This window comes from Podarcis vaucheri, assembly GCF_965113315.1.
Source record: "Podarcis vaucheri genome assembly, chromosome: 9".
NCBI lineage: Eukaryota > Metazoa > Chordata > Lepidosauria > Squamata > Lacertidae > Podarcis > Podarcis vaucheri.
Genome location: NC_138767.1, coordinates 35,209,403 through 35,230,151, shown reverse-complemented (window position 1 = coordinate 35,230,151; position 20,749 = coordinate 35,209,403). Strand labels below are relative to the sequence as shown.

The window sequence follows — 20,749 nt, the reverse complement described above, 5'->3', positions numbered from 1 at the left end:
GAATGGTTGATAAATTATCATCATCATTATAATTTTTTCAAAAAAATTTTTTGCATTGCTTTAATTATGAGAGTATATGCAATAAATATGGTGGAAGCCAACTTTCCAATCCATCTATTTTCTGCAAATGGTACAATTTGTTCCCTGCATGACAGACATGATGTTGCACACAGCTCTTCCTACACAGAAATTATCTTGATGTAGGGTGGGGGGGAATGACATGAATGATCCTCTCTCATAATGTATGCCCTGGAGATCAGTGGAATATGATTCTACTGTGCCTCTAACTCAATGTCCACAAGATATATTGCATCTATTCATTTCATGTATTGCTTAAGAACCACATTTTGAAGAGTTCAAGGGCCACACGATGGTTCCTGAGCTGTGAGCTGGTCATTACTTTTGCTATATCGTTTGTTCTCTGCATAATATATATTTCACTTACTTTAATTCTTTTACTACACAAATCTTTTTCTCGTGACATAAAACATGAACTTGTTTCTTGACATACTTTCTGAAACCAGTAGTTAAGATTTACAATTTCCATTATGAATGATATCTTGCAAGAGAAGAAAAACATGACTGTAAGGCAAGCATACATTTTCCATCACTGCACAGCAGTTTGTCTTCAGTGACTGATGTTGTTTGTAGTTTGGGAAAGTAATATTAGAGAAACAACAAATAAGAATTATATTTTAGCAGATACACTCATTGTTCATCCCATATTTTGTTCCATTCTCCAGTAAAGTGAGAGCTTATTACTGCCAATAATGAAGATAAAAAGCCAGTAAACCTTTTCTCATAGCTTAATATAACTATAAACATTGATGAATTACACATAATGAAATAGTCATTATGACAGAATTGTCTTTTAAAATGATGTATTTAGGGGTGAAGTCTATAGCACACAACATGCAGATAAATACAGACACGATAAATAATGGAGAGACTGAAACTGTAAAATGTGCATGTGTTTCTTTCAAATAAAAATAGCAGCATGTACAACTGAGAAAGAACCGAGAAAGGCTTGTTGATTAAAGTTGGGCATGGAGGATTTGTAGAGCATGAATTGAGGGTCAGGTTCTGTACCTTTGAATCATCATATGAGAACGTGTCTCTGTTAGCTATTGCAATTCTGCTGTTAAAATATCGCCTTTGAACTTAGGTCATATCCAGAATGTTGGTTTTGAACCTGACCCATGTCCACATTCCTGCTGAGAGAGAAAAGGGGCGGGGGAAACATCAAGGGAGCTCAAAAAATATTGATCAGATTTTGAAATGCACTTCTCTTCAAAAACATTTTTTTAAAAGGCATTGTGTTTTGTACTCTGTAACACTACACAATACCACACTAGGGAACCAGGTGGTTTTGAGTTTTTCTCCAGTTATTGGTGCCTTGTGTCCTATGAGATCTCAAATCCCTGTAAAGCTATGTCCCAGCGATGACAAGGGACAACCACTTCATTCCAACAGAGTCTACCTAAAGGACTTCTTTGAGTTATTGGTGACAGTTTCCAGCTCCTCTGCATCTAATATTGCTAATTTGATGGCCCCTCCTAGTCAGAGCCTAGGTTGGTGTCTTGACACCGAAAAACTAACTGCTTACAACCTCCACAGCAGTGCCAGTCCTCCCTAGGCAGTTTCTGCCTGATTCAGCCTCACATTTTCTCTTGCTACCGCATCTAGTGACTGTGTTGTAGAACATCTTAAGTGAACCTTCAAAACCAAGAATGTGTGGGATGGGTGAGCTAAAACAGGACAACATTTCTCACAATGGTAGTTTTCTATACAAATTAAGGAAGAAAAGTGTTGGAATAAAAGTATGGTTCACAATAGAAGATGCACTTATAATAAAACGATGCTTTTAAGTAAGTGACATTTTCACATTGCTCTTTATGTGAAATTTAGAGATGTAAGGATAACAGAAATCCAAGACAAAGGAAGTATTACAAAGTGTAACTCATATGTAGCATTGAACCACCAATTATATGTGATAATTTCTTTGAACTGCACTTTAAACTTTACTTTCTCATTCTTTGAGAGTTTTGCTTAGAGAATCACTATACAGACTCAGGAAAATTTCATTTTTTTGTGAAGTAGATAGAATCTAAAATATTAGATTCTGAAATATGTGGTTTGCTATTTTCTTACCTTTGTATTTTTCCACTGGGGAAAAAAGTTGAATGGCCAGGTACTTTTCATTTGTCCCAGGATAAAACAAACTAGAGTGTTTGTTCTGTTCTATTCTATTCTATTCATCTTCTGCACTTGGTCTCAGGTATTGCCCCTAATTAGGGCTTCACATCCTTGTATGGTTACAGTGAAGTATCTGAATCAAGGGATTAAGGTATTAGTTTTCTAGTGTTCTTTATGGTGCCTAGAGATACACAGTCTCCTTTGCTTCAAACAGTAGAACAGAACTTCTCCACCTGACCCTCTGGGCTTTACCCAAACCATGCACCCTCCTGAATCACATCTCTCACCAGCTCTATTTTGCACCCTCCTCATTTTGCCTGGCTGGAATGTGTCCTTGAACTCTGAAACTGCTTCTTAATTGCCTACATGGAGGACAGAGAGGAAAGTGAAAGAATGTGGGCCATATATAGAAGCTAACCTACTATGCAAAAGTTAACGTTCACATTTATTGCTCTGCTCACCTGTGCTTGTGGCCCTGTCCACCACTGGTATGTGACCTCTGTAAGGTTGTCTAAAAGGGAATGTAGCTTTCAGGCCATAGTTGCAATAATGCCATCCACCCTTTCGTTATCTCCTCATAAAATTTATTTTGAGCAATAGAATTTTGGATTTTGGGGTGGTTGATGGGTGCCCCTTAATACTACTGAACTGAAGCTCTTCTGAACTATGCCTGAACGTGCTAACTCTTTCAAGTTAGCAGTTCTAGGATATCCTGCTAGCATTAAGTATTCCCATCAAATGCAAAGTGCAAAAACTGTCTTAAATGTACCTTGGAATGAGAGTGATTGAGAGGCAGTATACATACGAAGGCAAATAGGGGAATGGGATCTCAAATATAACTTCTGCTGCTTATTTTGAGTCACAGGCTATTTCATTCGTCATTGTTGTGAAGATCTTTTGGAAGACAAATGAGTAGTTTTACAAATTTACTGTGCAAAGTCTAAGGTGTTTTTGACACCTGAGATGTGTGTTTTCAGGGCCCAACCTATATTTGTAATCTGTTTTACCCTTTTTAGTTTTGTAACCCATCCTGATTCTAGCTGGTGCACAGCTGGTAGTAAACAAAAAAAATAAACATAATAAGTGCAAAGTGCTTCGTACTTGTTCTAATCTGGAGTATTTACTTAGCAGAGATAGCTAACCATTTATCCTCCAGGTGTTTTGGGTTCTGAATGCCATCAACTGCAAGCAGCATGGCCAATGGTCGGGGATGATGGAAGATTTAGTCCAACAGCATTTTGAAGATCACAGGTTAGCACAGGACTCTGGATTTAGGGGATAGCCAGGTTAAAGCAGTGCATATTTCCACTTAGGCATAACCAGGACTTTGGGGATCTTTTCCAGAAGCTCACAGTTAAAAGTCAAGTGAAGTGTTGGTATATTCTGTAGGGATTGAAAGTGCTTGAAAGACTACTCTGATACTTTAAATTAGGGCTGTATGGAGGAAAACCTGGCTTGCCACTCCCCAACTGGCTACATGCTGCTACGGTAGAAGGAGCTGATTAAATGTTTCCTGCCCAGCTGGAAGGCTGCAGTGATCAAAGAGCCTGTCTGCCTCTTCTGTCTTATCAAGTGGCTAAAAAAATAAACAATGCACAGAACAAGAACTCTGAATATTGCAGCCTGTCTAGAAGTAAGTGTCAGAAATGTCTGTGCCATGAGATGATTTTTATTATTTTTGGAGACTTGCAGATTTGCCATGGTAAATGTTGTTCTCCGTTGTAAATAATGAATTGAAGAATAAAAGTTGTTCATAGGGCAAAGCTTCTAGAGTGGACTCCATACATATAAAATTTTGTTACATTTCACCCTGGATTCTTCAAGCTATAAAAATAACCAGTGAATCATGGAACTGTAGAGTTGGAATGGACCACAAGAGTCATCTGCTTCCTGCAACGCAGGAATATTTTGCCCAACATGGGGCTCGAACCCACAACCCTAAGATTAAGAGCATTCTCTGCCAACTGAGCTACAAGATGAACATCACAGAACTTCTGATCTGCCCTGTATTAGACATACCAAGACAGCAAAGAAAGAAATTGCTTAGATATTGAATATCTTTGACGTGTCATAGGATCACATACTCAACATGTGCTTGAAGCTAGCTAGGAGAATTTGTTGAAGTCTCCCCTCCCTGCAACGAATTTATTTGTAAATGCGTGATTATAAGCTTTTCTTGTGTTACAAACCAGTGCACTTACATAGGCCTTCAGGTGTTTACTTGAAATGGGAATTGGTGGAAGGGCAAATGGTAAGTTGAGTAACTTTAGGAAAATAACAAGCTTCATAGTCCTAGTACATGAAGTATAATCCTGTCTATACGGTATCATAAAATATTTAGTCCTCTAGCACATCAGTGGACAGATACACCTGAGGACAACACATGCCCTCTCACTACTGGATGAAAACTGACAATGCTGGAAATTTCTTTGACAACAACTCAGGTATAGCAAGCAACAAGAAGTGAGCATCTCTGCACATATCTGGCCAATGATCTCCCGTCTGCCCCAAAGCATTGGATGCCACTATGTTTAGCAGGTCATTTGCTTTCACCATTGTACTTGTTTGGCTTCTCGCTACATTGAATTTTATGCCATTTTAAAGTTACCTGTTGTGAAGGGTCAAGTGAGCATTTGTGTTCGATGCAGTGCAGTGAAAGAAATTACAGCTGCTTGCTGAGTTTATTTTTACACAGATAAGCAGCATTTCTGGGTGGCATCTAACAAAAGAGGTATTTATAGCTCTTCTCTTGCAGCAGTGATGGATGACAGGACGCAGTTTAACATGTACAAGTATTTTCACAACAATTTCATTTATATACCGAAGTAGCCATAAATCAGAGAATAGATGGAAGCTAATAGGATGAAATTGAGGAGAGACATACATTTGTGTAATACACTTTCCAGTGATGTCCAACCGTAGAAACTGTTTCCCCAGTGAAGAAATAAATAGAATTAAGCACATTGATTTGGGGCATTTCAGTGGCTAGAGGGACTATGCACAGCAGCAGATGAGTGTTTGGGGGGCATCATGCAGCTATAAAAAACTTTCAATTTTTTTTGGAGGGAGGACTTCAGGGATGATAAACATTAACAAACTGAGCTCATGGTGTATAGCTAGGAATGGAAGGTAATTCAGTTAAATATATATTTTCTAAGAATAAAGTAAATTTGCAGCTGGATTTGTTCTGAAACTGACTCACATCTTAGTAATCAGTTGGAATGCTTCCCCATGGATACATCTAGGCTTTGGATTTTTGTCTTGTAATAAAGTATTTGTTGAATTTATTTCTTTATTTTTGGTGTTTCTAAGCTACCTTTCCTGACTCTGGGCTCCACATAGAGTCTTACGACAATAACCACAATATGCAATTCTTTTTTCTGAAACTACAACAATTCATTAAAACTCACAATAAAACAACCAAGTAATAAAGTTCAATAACACATCAACATACAGCGCAGGAACATTTGATACAATAAAACCTTTCCATTAAAATCTAAGGAAAACAGTTAAGTTGTTGTTGTTGTTTTGTTGTTGTTGTTGTTGTTTAAAAATAAAGATCTAAATTGAAAGAATCAACCACATCTCTATCAGGTCAAAACTAGCATTTGTGTTGGGCCCAGACACACAGTTCAAACAGTTCAGCTATATTAGATAGGATTACTATACACACAGGTCCCACTATCCAAATGCTTGTTATACAAAAGCTCACTTATCCAAACATGATGAATTAGTACACAAATCTAGCTATACACAACAAAGATTCAGATATCCAAACAGCCAGATAAAAGCTGTCATATAAACTGAAGTTGCCACCTATGCTTTCACAGACAGCAACAAGTCTAGGAAGATGCTCAAGCTATGAACTTGATTCCTTCAGGATGGTGCAACCCTGCCCATTTTGGGTTGGCTCCCTCTTAGCAGATCAGCCCATTTCCCTACACACAGGGCGTGCATTGTGTGGATGCTACTTTATTTAGAGATGTAAACGAAAGGTCTGTTTCTCATACGGTATGCTCTGCACTCTCAAACAAAGATGTGCTCTTCCAAGCCCATGTTCCCAGCATGTTTGCACTCCTGTCTCAATGACATCTATGCTGACTTGGTCATGTCCACAGAATGGAAGATGGTAGGATCCCCAAGGACTTGCTCTATGGGGAGCTTGCTTCAGGCACAAGGCCCAATGAGCAGGTAAAAAAACAAGATGAGCAAAGGGTTCATGGAACACTCAGGTCTTCTGAACCAGCCCAACAATTTGTACCAAAAAGCCATGGGCATTCAGCACAATCCTAGCATTTCTCATATTTTGCAGGTTTAAGTCATTAAGTTAATAACTTCTTTAAATGGCTACTGTGCTGTCCTTCCAAAATTCATGAAACCCTTTGGGACCTTTGAAATCCTAGGGATATGGCCAATTCCACACACTATCTTGCAGGTTAATCCTAGTATTTCCTCCAGTCTAAATTGTTTTACTACACAGTCAATGGATACAAATTGCACAGCCATTTGAACATATGCTCCCTTCCCTAAAACTGAAAGCATTTTGCACCACATTCTCTAACATCTTGTTTAGCTATGCCATGAGACTTTGGTGTGCCACATGCTGCAATATAACATAATGTAAGCTCCAGCAATCTGGAAATGTAACAAAATGTCGAAAAGTTATTTTTCAAGTGCACAAAAACAGGTTGCAGTTTTTACAGCGTTGTGGTTGTTCTCTTTGGTTTGAGAATCTAAACATTTACTAGGTGGTGAACAAATGAGATGTGTCTAGAAAAGAAATGTGATGACTGGGATTACGTTGTAGTGTTCTCCAATAAAAATGTGCCAACTTCTGTCGGTGGTGTCTGAGCCTCTATGGATTATCAGACGGCTGCAGTGTTCATCTGATGAAATTTCACCACATGGACAAAGTTAAAAGTAACTCTTATGCTCCTTTTCTTAGGTTAAAATGCTATTTTTTTCCAAGTATTACTTTTTGCGTGTTGAGTTCCGCAGTGCCACCCCCAAAAAATTCACACAGCACACGTTAATTTTTGTTTAAGGTTTTTGGCATAATTTTGGCCACAACTTTATTTAAATACAGAAAATGTGAGTGGTTGCTTAGGCATTGGTTATGACTATTTGTCCTTGCCCCCCCAAGGACAGAGCTGGCACTTCCGGACACCACCGGAAGCCAGCGTGGGAAACAAGTATTGGGGAGAAATGAGGCTGGGTAAATGCAGTCCAACACCTCTCACCCTCATGTTCCGGTGGGGTCTTGCCCGGCCTAAGTCCGGCTCCACGGACAAGGACGAAAGGATGGCAAGCCCCTGGATTCCTTTAACGGAATTCCCATTCGCATCATTTGGAGGGATAGGCACCTTACCCCTCCAAGCACCAATTTAACCAATGCCTAACCGCCAACCTTACAAGTTGTGACGATTTGCTACGCAGTAGGCAAAAACCAAGTGGCAAGAGCCAATCAGCCAAATGGCAAAATTCCTACCAGGCCCCCGCTCAAAGGCGAACGACCCCATGACAGGCATAGCAAGGTCAAATGAACCCAAGAACCACCCTATAAAAGGGAGGGGGGGCGGGTGATCCGATGCAAAACGGCCAAGAGGAAGTCTCCTAGTCTAGCTCCTCAATTTATAGACTCTAAACCCCTCCTCCAATTTTGCAACACCCAAAATTCCCCAGCGACCCAATTAACCCTTTTTATCTTGGGTTCCCAAATTTGCCTAGTCATGATGGTGGCCTGCTCCCCAACCGCAACACGTGCTCTCTGCTAGTGAGAACACGCTTTGCGTGTTGAGTTCCGCAGTGCCACCCCCCAAAAATTCACACAGCACACGTTAATTTTTGTTTAAGGTTTTTGGCATAATTTTGGCCACAACTTTATTTAAATACAGAAAATGTGAGTGGTTGCTTAGGCATTGGTTATGACTATTTGTCCTTGCCCCCCCAAGGACAGAGCTGGCACTTCCGGACACCACCGGAAGCCAGCGTGGGAAACAAGTATTGGGGAGAAATGAGGCTGGGTAAATGCAGTCCAACACCTCTCACCCTCATGTTCCGGTGGGGTCTTGCCCGGCCCAAGTCCGGCTCCACGGACAAGGACGAAAGGATGGCAAGCCCCTGGATTCCTTTAACGGAATTCCCATTCGCATCATTTGGAGGGATAGGCACCTTACCCCTCCAAGCACCAATTTAACCAATGCCTAACCGCCATGGAGCCCTCAGCTCACCGCCAAACCACTCACAGCCCCAACCAAGACCTCAGCTTGGTCACCACCACACCAATCCAAGCCTCATTCCCTGAAGCGGAAAGGTGCATGCCATCAGCTTGGGAAAAGGATGGCCTCTCAAAAAGAATCTCTGGGTGGGAAATTGCATCGCCACCCAGCTCCAAAACTTTTTTAACCACAGCAGAATTGATGCGTTTTCTGGCCCTTCAGTGGCAGCCGGGCAATGACTGCCCTTCCAAACGCAGCGTTGCAAAAGCTTTGACCAAAAAATTTTCGCTGTCGGCACCATTGCACGCAGCGTCTCCAGGTCACCCAAAATTGCAGCACGTAGTGACAAACAGTCCATGGGCACCAGGTCGTTCTCACCAAGCTGCACCACAATAGCAGCTGGCGGCCCCTCCAGGAGCAACTGCCTCCGGATACTTGGCAGGAACTCCGACCAGCGCATCCCACGTCTGGACAGCCAAGACAAATGAATGTGTGGAGGAAGGCCGAGATCTGGACCCAATCCAGATTGCCGTGCTGCGACGCCAGCCCAATGGACGATACTGTGCCCCACAATCCAAACACGGGTCACCGCTAAACCTGATAATAAGATAAAACAAGCAAAAATTGTAAGACCAATAATGTTAACAAACATAATCTTTGAATGCATTCGATTTCCAACGACCTGTATTTTATTTCCACCACCTTATTAACATGCTTTCCGGCCTTCTTGGTGGTACGTTTGTCCAGGCATTGGTTCCCGACTAGCTGCACCTGACCTCAGCAGGGCAGCACTGACGACTGGGCCCCACCATATCGTCAGTACCAGCAAACATTGTGGGGGACCAATAAATCCCAAGGCAATCGCATCCCGCCAGGTGTCGTTCCCCATAGGGGAAAGATGCACCCCATCTGCCCTAAAGAGGGCAATAGCCTTGAAGAAAATTAGGAGGGTGCAATATTACAGAACCACCTAAAGCAAGGACCTATTTTATTTTATTTGTTATTTTATTTACTTTATTTATTTTATTCTATTATCTGTCTAGGCATTGGTTCCCAACTAACTGCACCTGACCTCAGCAGGGCAGCACTGACGACTGGGCCCCACCATATCGTCAGTTCCAGTAAACAGCATGGGGGAGCAATGACCCAGGATCAGACTCAAGCTCACCCCAAATGCTCCCAGGGACTCTTGCATGGCCCTACCCCTCAAAAGGGGTCGACAAGAGCATGGTGAATCCTTGGATTCCCTTAATGGAACATCTTTGCGCATTGGAGGGGACAGGTGCTCCAACCTCCCCTCCAAACCACCTTGAACCAATGCCTTAAATTATTTTGAGTCCAGGGAGAGCTGCCATCAACTCAATCCAAGCCCTCTTGCATGCAGGAATGCAAACTTATGCTGGAGGAAGACAACAGACATTCTCGCCCAGCTGTACCACCAGCACTGCGGGAGGACCTGCACAGTCACACTCGACCGCACCAAAGGAAGGATCTCCTCCCAAAGCATTCCCCATCTGGACATCCAGTATATGTTCACATGGGCAGGAAGACTGAAATGGCGCCCCAGTCCAAACTCGTCAACATGCTTGCCAGCCTAGTGTACAATGCTGTGGCTCAAATGTGCACAGCTGCTCCTATGAAAAAAGGAAATAACAGACAAGCATCAGCACAGACATCATTGTGACACTTCCTGATATAACCCTTGTCAGCGTCAGACTTCCAATGACCCGTATTCACAATCCTGTCTACTGACAGGCCCCCAGTGTGCAGCCTTTGGAGCAGCACCTAATCGTAAGGAATGAGGCGTATTCAGCAGTAAGCAAGCCGCAGGCTGTAATAACTGGTGCACGATGTAAGCACATTGATGCCGGGCTAACGGGAACCCATTTTCATGCACTGGGAGCGGGCCAGCCCCCAGGGAATAAAAGCCAAATATTCTGTTATCCATAACCGGACAAGGGCCCTCCTCACCTGTGGCGGGAAGCCTGATTGTGGCACTCCTGCCCACTAAGTCTGTTTAGAGTTACCAACTCTAATGACAAGCTCCAAAGGATAAGGAAAAGTCCTGAAGCAATAAGCCTCCAGACTCTCAGCCCCGTGCTGGCTCCAACAACCATTTCCCCAACCCTCAGTGCGAAAATGCAATGGACTACTGAAAGGAGTCTCACCTTGATCTTTAACCCGCAGACAAGTTTTAACTTGTTGCAGATACTGCATAGGTAAAAATTGACCGACTTCCCGCCCACTGTCCTATGAGGTTGGAGCCTATTCCAACCTTCCAAGGCCCTGCGCACTGCAAACTTTATACAAGGGTCTCTGAAAAATAAAGCTTCAATGTAACAGACATTGCAGCGGACTGAATTCGGATAGTTATAACCGCATGCCCAATCTGCAGCAGGTGGACCAAATACTGCAGGATCTGCTCAGAGGATGGGGGCCAATTCTTCTGAATGGCCGAGAACTGCCAGCTTAAGGCTAAGAAATCCATCCAGGCCTTCCCATAAGAGGTAAAAGCAGAAGGGGAAATGGAAGCTGCCGCTCTCTGAAATTACTAATTGTTGTCAAAATGCCACAGGTCTGGAAAAGTCTGGCAATAGCTGAGTCTGGAGCCCAGGATCTGAAGGCTTCATCTGAAAATCGGATAGTGTCAGCGTAATTTGGAGAGCAGAAAGCACAATATTAAACCTTAAGTGGCGCAGCTCGAAAGCGTGAGCGGAGGGGCAGAGACTGTGCTACAGCATGAGGACTGTTTTGCCAAGACGCTCACCACTACCTGGTTATCAGACCAAAAGCAGATCTGATGGTCACTGAACTCCTCGGGCCACATGTGAACTGCTACTACAATGGGGAAAACTCAAGAAAAGTTATGTCACGTGATTGCCTCACCACACCAGGCTTGAGGCCATAGCTTTGCACACCAGCAGCCCTTGAAATAAAAACCAAAGGGCAAAGATCCAGCAGCACCAGCATGAACCTGAAAATCCCTGAGCGGGTTCAAGGTATCCTGCCATGGCGAACTACTATTGCATACATTCAGGAATTGCTACCATCGCCTGATATCTGCCTTCACCACACTTGGTAGGCATACACAAAGGTAAGGGGACCTCTGTCAGCATCGCCCTTGAGCCAGTGCCACCAACTGGACTCATCCACTTCAGCCCCAACTGGGCTAGGCGAGCTGGGTAGCACTTCCAGAGACCACCTTCTGCACAGGAACAGGTCAAAGTGCTGTGGACTCACAGCTTAGAGTTGTGAGCACCAGATTCACTCCAACAAATAGACAGTCGTCGCACAGCAGAGTCTAGCAGAGTATATAAACAACTCGGAGAGCAGCTCTGTGGAATATCTTCTTTATTCTATCTACAACTATACAAACTATAAAGGTAAAGGTAAAGGTACCCCTGCCCGAACGGGCCAGTCTTGACAGACTCTGGGGTTTGTGCGCCCATCTCACATCTATTGGCCGGGGGCCAGCGCTGTCCGAAGACACTTCCGGGTCACGTGGCCAGCGTGACAACGCTGCTCTGGCGAGCCAGAGCCGCACACGGAACGCCGTTTACCTTCCCGCTGGTAAGCGGTACCTATTTATCTACTTGCCCCCGGGGGTGCTTTCGAACTGCTAGGTTGGCAGGCGCTGGGACCGAGCAGCGGGAGCGCACCCCGCCGCGGGGATTCGAACCGCCGACCTTTCGATCGGCAAGCCCTAGGCGCTGAGGCTTTAACCCACAGCGCCACCCGCGTCCCTACAAACTATATACAGAGCTTAATAGGTCTAAGTATAAATAAATGCTGCACTGCACTGAGTGTCTGCAGCTGCCCTTAGCAGCAACCTTATCTCTACACATGATCTCTAAGACTCAGTCTCTCTCCCTCTCCGACACTGACTGACTGACTGACTTGGTGCTGAAGCAGAATAAGTAGAGACCAGAACACGCCTCCTCCTCTCTGGAGAATCAGCAGACTCCTCAGGAGATTCTTGGATATGGTAGGGGTGAAATCTAGGCAGCCTGGCCTAGTGGGAAGATTAGTTAAGTGACCCAGCAAGATCGGATCTGGTGAAGCATCACTTGCTACAGAGGAAGTATTACAAATTAACTTCCTTCAAGGCAGACAGCTTCTCCATAGCCAAGTGGTATGTTTTAGCAACGATATCCAACTGGATCCCTAAATAAAATGGGACTATGGGCAAAAGGTATTGAGCTATTGCTTGCCAGCTTCCAGCCCCCGCTTGGGCAGGGGGCATCTTGTGCTGCCATCATGATATGTAAATTTACAGGGCCGACGCTGGCCAGAACCCTTAAAGAAGTCCCAACCAAGCTGCCGCCAAGCCAGCTTCCTTTTCAGACACACACTCTGTGCAATGCAAAAAACACACTCCGTGCAGTGCACACACTCTCCATGCAATGCAACTACACACTCCGTGCAATGCAAAAAGCACACTCTGTGCAATGCAACTACACACTCTGTGCAATGCAAAAAACACACTCCGTGCAGTGCACACACTCTCCATGCAATGCAACTACACACTCCGTGCAATGCAAAAAGCACGCTCTGTGCAATGCAACTACACACTCCGTGCAATGCACACACAAACCCTCCGTGCACTGCAACTACACACCCCGTGCAATGCAAAACACACTCCCTGCAATGCACACACCCTTCGTGCAATGAACTACACTCCATGCAATGCAACTACACACTCCGTGCACTGCACACCCTCTGTTCAATGCAACTACATACTCTGTGCAATGCACACACACTCCGTGCAATGCAAAAAACAACAACAACACACTCTGTGCAATAGAACTACACCCTCCATGCAATGCACACGCCCTTCATGCAATGCAACTACACTCCATGCAATGCAACTACACACTCCGTGCACTGCACACCCTCTGTTCAATGCAACAACAAACTCCGTGCAATGCAACTACACGCTCCGTGCAATGCAACTACACACTCCGTGCAATGCACACACACACTCCATGCAATGCACACACCCTCTGTGCAATGCAACTGCAAATCTCCTAGCAATGCAATGCAATTGCAGCCCATGCAGGGCCGTGCTCTGCAACACACAGAGCAAACTGCAATGCGGGCACGCAAAGGTGCTTTCTCCCAGTTGCATATTGCAAACATGGCGCCCGTTACATCCCTCGCAGTGAGGTAACCACCAAAAGGACTTAAGTGTCCAGGTTAAGCAATTGGGGAGCATGCAGCTGTCCCATACAGGGACCAATCCTGCAACCTAGGCATTACTGGCACTATCCACTGACCCAGTGAAACCAATGCTTCATGGACCACATGGGGACACTATTGAGGCCAGAAACGCTTCCAGGCCATTGAATTATAGGGCAAAGCCCTAGGATCACCTGCTAGGCCAGGCATAAATGTTTCCAGTGAAATAGCAGAGTTGAGGTAGCCCGCAGCTTGTCCAGGTACCCCTGCTTGCACTTTTAGAGGGAAGCACCCCTTCAAGAAACCCAAAGTTCTTTTTTCACAAATGGGCCGAACTACCCAGCAACAGAATAGCCCCTAAGGAGCAGTTTGTTTTGTTTTGTTATAACAATGGCTAAGAGGGGTATATGAACCCTGTCTCCCAGGTCCTAGTCCTGCACTTTAGCCACTAAGCCACAATGGCTCATCTCCAAAATGGCAGTCGCCACTATCAGGGCAAAACAAACTTAAAGAAATTAAACTTGTTCAGAAACAGCATAGTTCAAGAGCATATACAGAGTGCTCATAGTCCTTGGAGGCACAGGGAGCCATAAAGCCAACCTTCGGGGATACTATAAACGAAAGTGATACCAGCTAAGCTGGGAACAGCCCTGACTAGCCCCACAATTTCAACAAGAGAAATGGGGAAAACCTTTTTGCAAAAGAAAGCCCCTAACGGGGGCTCTCTCCCTATTGGGAAAGGCAAGCCACAGATACAGGGAGAATCTTCCCACAGGGCAGGGTAAGGGGTGGGGTGGGAAATTGAACAGGAAAAGGGGGGAATTAAATTATTTAAGGGACTAGAGAGGATTAAAAAGAAGGGGAAAATAAAGAAATAAAGGAATGTAACCAGACAATGAGAAGATTGTCCAAGTGCTCCATGTGATCCGATGCAAAACGGCCAAGAGGAAGTCTCCTAGTCTAGCTCCTCAATTTATAGACTCTAAACCCCTCCTCCAATTTTGCAACACCCAAAATTCCCCAGCGACCCAATTAACCCTTTTTATCTTGGGTTCCCAAATTTGCCTAGTCATGATGGTGGCCTGCTCCCCAACCGCAACACGTGCTCTCTGCTAGTGAGAACACGCTTTGTACATCCTTTAATGGGCCAGCTCTATCATCTGGCAAAATGAAGTCATTGGCTCAGGCAGCAGGCAAATTTGTGATCCCTGTGCCTGCTTCTTGCTTGTTCCAATAGACTATCCAGCCATTCCTACCCACCAAGCCACCAAGTTTGTATATGGTTTCTGGGAACAATCCTTCTTCTGTGCTGTTGCCATGGCCTATTTGCTCATTTTCCTGCCCCAATTGCTTTTCACTCCTCTGTACTTTCTAGCTATGGTAGCAATTTTTTGACAGCACTGGAAATTGCTTGGGCCATGTTGCCCACCCTTCCTCAGAGTGAGAAAGATGACAGGATCACCCACAGTCCAATGCATGGCCAGCATTTGCAGCAGCAAAGCAATGGGGCCTAGAAAGCTGTGGGCTGGGGAGAGGAGTCAACTGGACAGAGGGGTGGTGGCATCTACATCAGGTGGCACAATGTCTTTTTCTGGCCCTGGGGTTAATAAACTTTGGTGAGATGTTTTATTTCCTGCATTGCAAGGGATTGGACTAGATTGCCCTTGGGGCCCCTTCTAACTCTACAATTCTACCTCTAGTCAAAGATTCCATACTATTAATAAAAAATAAAACTGCACAGAATTCACTTGGGCAAATACAAATTATTTTAAATATAATGGCCTGTTATCTGAGAGCCCTGGATTCTTTAAAGTTGATGTAAATATCATCTTCATATTATCCCCTTCCTCTGCCCTTTAATCATATACAGGTGTATCTTATTAGTTCCAGGGTCAGAATAACATTTAGAATGTTTTAAAAATCAGCACTAAGGCCTTCTGAAGAAACAATACCTGATCAAAACCATATCATTTCTCTGAACTGCTTTTGGAACTGATCTCCGTAAGCTCTCCCATACTCAGATTGTATACCAGGACTGCTAGTGGCAGTCTTTGCTTGACAGCTAGTACTGCAATAACTTCCCATTTTCCAAGTTCTAGTTAGATGAGCATTACAGTATTAGGCCACCATTACTACAGTTGCTTACTGGTGCCTGTGAGCATGCCCATGCTTAGCAAGGACCTACATTGGTACCCACAATTTCCCTCCCTTCATGCTGAAATTAGGCGTGAAAGCAGGGTGATGTTGTAGCCAAAAACATAGGTTGTGGTGTGTGCTTGGTTGTGGTGTTTGTGTGCTCAATATAGTTTATCCATTTTGCAGATATGCCCACAGGATCAAATAGGTTGATCCACATTTGTACACATATTGAAAGGTATTACCAAAGTCTTCACACTCACTTGTTTGACAACTGTTAAATGCCTTGATTTTTGTGTGAATAATTTAAGTTTCTTCCCCACATTTAATATTAAAATATGCTATATATATTTTTCCCCCAGGCTACTTGTTGGTTTGGACATTCTACACTGTTAAATCTATTATAACACATATCAAAATATTTTAACCACTTTTGCAAATTAGGATCCAGTAAAGTTTAGTGGAAGACTTCAAACCTCCATTGGATTGGTTTTTAATTTAATTCTTGTTAATCTGGCCCTGAATAGAGAGGCATGAAATATACAGTATATAGAAATTACCTGTTTTGGGGTACATCAGTACTATAAAGAGACTCTTGGCCTTGGCAGTCAGAGTTTCAGAATTACAAAGGTATGTATCTTCATGACTGATGTTTAAAACAATCGGCTTGCAGTCTAAAGGCATAACACAAAAGGAAAAGGCTTGGGAATGAGGAGGAAAGAAGAAAACTCCAAGTGTACATTACAGAAATGTTGCTGTTTAGTCGTTTAGTCACATCCGACTCTTCGTGACCCAAGGACCAGAGCACGCCAGGCACTCCTGTCTTCCACTCCCTCCCGCAGTTTGGTCAGACTCATGTTTGTAGCTTCGAGAACACTATCCAACCATCTCGTCCTCTGTCGTCCCCTTCTCCTTGTGCCCTCCATCTTTCCCAACATCAGGGTCTTTTCCAGGGAGTCTTCTCTTCTCATGAGGTGGCCAAAGTATTGGAGGCTCAGCTTCAGGATCTGTCCTTCTAGTGAGCACTCAGGGCTGATTTCCTTAAGAATGGATAGGTTTGATCTTCTTGCAGTCCATGGGACTCTTAGGAGTCTCCTCCAGCACCATAATTCAAAAGCATCAATTCTTCGCCGATCAGCCTTCTTTATGGTCCAGCTCTCACTTCCATACATCACTACTGGGAAAACCATAGATTTTACTATACGGACCTTTGTTGGCAAGGTGATGTCTCTGCTTTTTAAGATGCTGCCTAGGTTACAGAAATAATCTAGCACTAATGTTAGTCTTAACGGTGTTAATAAACCTATCAACCTTTCCTAAAGAAATTATATTTTCAAAGTATTTTCTAAAGCATAAGAAACAGTTCATAGAATAAGAATACTGATGGCACTCAGAAATGGAGTTTTGGACCTTGATCATTCTTGTATGGCAGAAACTAGAAGCAGTTCAAACACAGACCATAAATACATAATGAGCAAACATTTGCATCAGATAAATATATTTCTCTACCTCTTTCAGTGTTCAGTGGCTGAATTGCCATCTGGCATGAGTTTCAGATGACTAAAGCTGGAGCACAAACAGTTGCTGCCAACATATAAAACCTACATGTAAGATGTTCAAACGTCACGCATGCCCACCAGATAACTGATGACTAATTGGCTATTGTGAGTAAGGCAGAGGTTGGTAAAATTCGAAGGTGTTTCACTCACTTGCCACTTCTTGCCACTTACTAGCACTTGAGCATTACGGTGCATGTTGCAACTTGATGACCATTCTCTGACACTCTTTTGTTATCTGGAGTACAGAAATGTCAAATTTTGGAGACCTTCCCACAGATTTTCACAAAATTAATTAATTAATGAGCCAGTGTGGTGTAGTGGTTAAGAGCGGTAGTCACGTAATCTGGGAAACCGGGTTCGTGTCTCCGCTCCTCCACATGCAGCTGCTGGGTGACCTTGGGCCAGTCACACTTCTGTGAAGTCTCTCAGCCCCACTCACCTCACAGAGTGTTTGTTGTGGGGGAGGAAGGGAAAGGAGAATGTTAGCCGCTTTGAGACTCCTGAAGGGGAGTGAAAGGCGGGATATCAAATCCAAACTCTTCTTCTTCTCTTCTACGTTTCCCCTATCAGAACATTGGATCTCCTGTATCCAAAACAAATGCAAGAGAGGGAGATAGAGAAAGAGTTCATGCACACAATTTTGAAGTTGTAGGGTACATGGGGTACATGTCTCCTTGCAGCCATGCCTAGAACCCAGTGGTTGCCTCCCTGAGTGGAGCAGGAACATGGGGACAGTCCAGTTTTGGTGTTTTATTTACAGCAGGAGTGATGGCATCATCTGCTGGCATAGTATCTGCCAGTGGTCCAAGCTGGTTGCAGGTGGGTTAGAGGACAGATGTGCCATAGCTCACAATCCCTTTGTTAAATTGGCTAAACTTAGACACCGACTAGCCCAAAGGTTACCCAGTTGATTTCATGACTGCAGTAAACCCAAGTCTCCCCAGTCACCATCCAACCATTGCAGCAGCCTTTCCCAGATTACTATTCTATCACTGTCAGAATAACCGGTATGGGAAGCAGTCTTTAGAGAGATAGTTGACAATTTAACTCTTTGCGGGTATAAATTTGGTTATTTGATCTGCAATCCATATGAAAAGCTCTCATGCAGTTAAAAGCTGAGAGAGGTGCAATATAATCCTGTCATGAAGAGTGGTGAGTTTTTATAGCACCTTGTAAATTTATTTTCTTTCTAGGACATCCAATTCATTTTATGCACACTGTAAATGCAAGCAGATGATGGTTCTGTAGCAAAAGGGGGAAAATAATCAGATCAGACAATCCTTTGCAGGGGATAATTAAACAGAAGAGAAAAACATTATAAGTTTCACAAATGGACTTATTGGAGGAAATATAAGTAAAAAATGTGATGAAGAAAATAACTATTCTATCCTTTCGGGAGGAGTTTAATTATTGTGAAATTTTATAATATTCCACAATAATCCAGACACACAATATCCCCTATAATAAGCTATACATTTCACATTGAAATTTTAATTACACAACAAATATTAGGTGTTTACTCTTCCCTCCAATGGCTGAGTTAGTTAAGACATTTCATAACCTTTCCTGCCTTCATGGCATCTTTGGATTAAAGAGCCTTCCCCACTTGGTATCCTTAAAATGTTTTATTTTACTGGCATCATCCCTGACCATGTGGCCATGCTGGCTGGGCATGATTACAATTGTAGTTCAAAGTTTCTCAAGGGCTGCAGGATGGGGAAAGCTGCAAGTGGGAGTCACACATGATTTAATGTTATTCCCCTTCCTTCCAAACATGGGTGCCAACTCCCTGGGGCCCTGGGTGCCCAAGCACCCACAAAATTCCCCATGAAGGTGCTGGGCATAGGGTTGCCATACATCTGGAATTTCCCAGACAGGATACTGTAGTTGGCAGCAGTGTCTATGCAGAAATTAGCGAAAATGTCTGGGAAGATCCAGACACATTTTGGCAGTGCCATTGTTGCCTACCAATTTCAGTGCCAGGGCCATGCACGGTGCATGGCACCCAGGGCACTGGGCACCCACGGTCACGGGGCTAAGTTGGCACTCCTGTTCCCAAAACCCACACTGTTCCTACAATATATAAAACTAATATGCCTAATTTAATATTCTTTTTCCTGGCAGCTGTATTTGAAAGATATTTTTCAGGTACGAGGGCTGTGGATTAGCATTTAATCAAGTGAGATCCTTGTGGCTGTCTAAACTGGTACGTCCCAAACACAGGTTGAGGTGAGAACTAGGCCAATATATGCTCCTTCTGTTTTTTATTTTAAAAATAATAATTCAGCAACTCATCTTAGTTTCCATTGCATGAAAGGGCCATAACTTAGTCCCTACAGATTCTGGCATCTCTAGCTAAGGCTGGGAAAGTCTCTCTTGAAACCCTGAAGGACTGCTGTTGGTCACTGTAGATCAGCTTTCCCCAACTTGGTGCCCTCCACATGTTGTTGGATCCCACTCCCCCATCATCCCCAATCAGCATGACCAGTGGTCAGGGGGAAATAGGAGTTGTATTCCAAAAAATCTGGAGAGTACCACATTGCAGGAGGCTGACGTATTAAGTTAGGTGGATCAAGGGTTGTAGCTCCACATACTATTCAGAGCAAGCTTCTGACCACCACATGGAAGGGGAAAACATCAGGAGAGACACAGATAGTTTGGAAATAAAATGATGGACTAGACAGAATTTTGGTATGATCTAGCAATGCTATTCTTTTGTTCGTAGGCTGACCTTGCTATTGACTTACAAAAGGGCGGGACACTGATATTAACATGGAGAAAGATATTGAAATAATGAATTTGAAAATATCTTTATGTTTGAAGTGGAACATTATGCAGTGTACTGGATGGCAAAGATGATTCATTTGGGCTTTTTACTCCATGATTGTGTTATTGAAACTCCTTATTTATTTATTTATCTTCTTTAGGAAAAAATGAAGAAAGAGAAAAATATTTTGTCGCAGACAAGGTCTTAGCAAGGTTCAGGAATGTTAATATCTCATATTACCATTCTTTCCCTGCTAATTGCAAAAACACTCAGATATATGTATATAAGCAAGTTTAAAATAAAGAAGAAGCAAGAAGTGCCAATTGCAGTGTTCAATCATAGTCTCCTTTAGTTTTGTAGTCAGCAGAATATTGCCATCATTTATAATAAAGAAGACTTTGTGTTCTGAAGCTGAAAACATTAACAGTATGCAAATTGGCAAAAATGTATCAACACAGCAGTTCACACAGGTGTATAATATATCGCCAAGTTAACTTCATAATCCTTTGCGCAGAAAAAAACATTCTGGAATGTTCAGGAATTCTACATGGTTTGGATATTTATCTTTAATATCTAAATGTTACAGATTTTTAAAGCATTTTTATTTTGGTAGTTGTTATTAAAAATCAGTGGATAATATATAGAAAAATAAACATATTTTATATAACCTGCCTAGAGAGCCTGCTTAGAATTGT

General features: G+C 43.2%; 1 long non-coding RNA gene across 2 annotated transcripts; it reads right to left on the bottom strand.

Annotated features, from left to right (window-relative positions):
• Positions 1-960: 960 nt before the first annotated feature.
• LOC309540224 lies at positions 961-2,238 on the bottom strand. 2 transcript variants are annotated; one of them, XR_014223141.1, is made up of 2 exons: positions 2,152-2,238; positions 961-1,211 (listed from the first exon to the last, which is right to left on the bottom strand). It is a non-coding gene; the product is annotated as an uncharacterized lncRNA (long non-coding RNA). The 2 variants fall into 2 exon arrangements; XR_014223142.1 differs by having other exon boundaries at positions 961-1,214; positions 2,152-2,234.
• Positions 2,239-20,749: the final 18,511 nt, after the last annotated feature.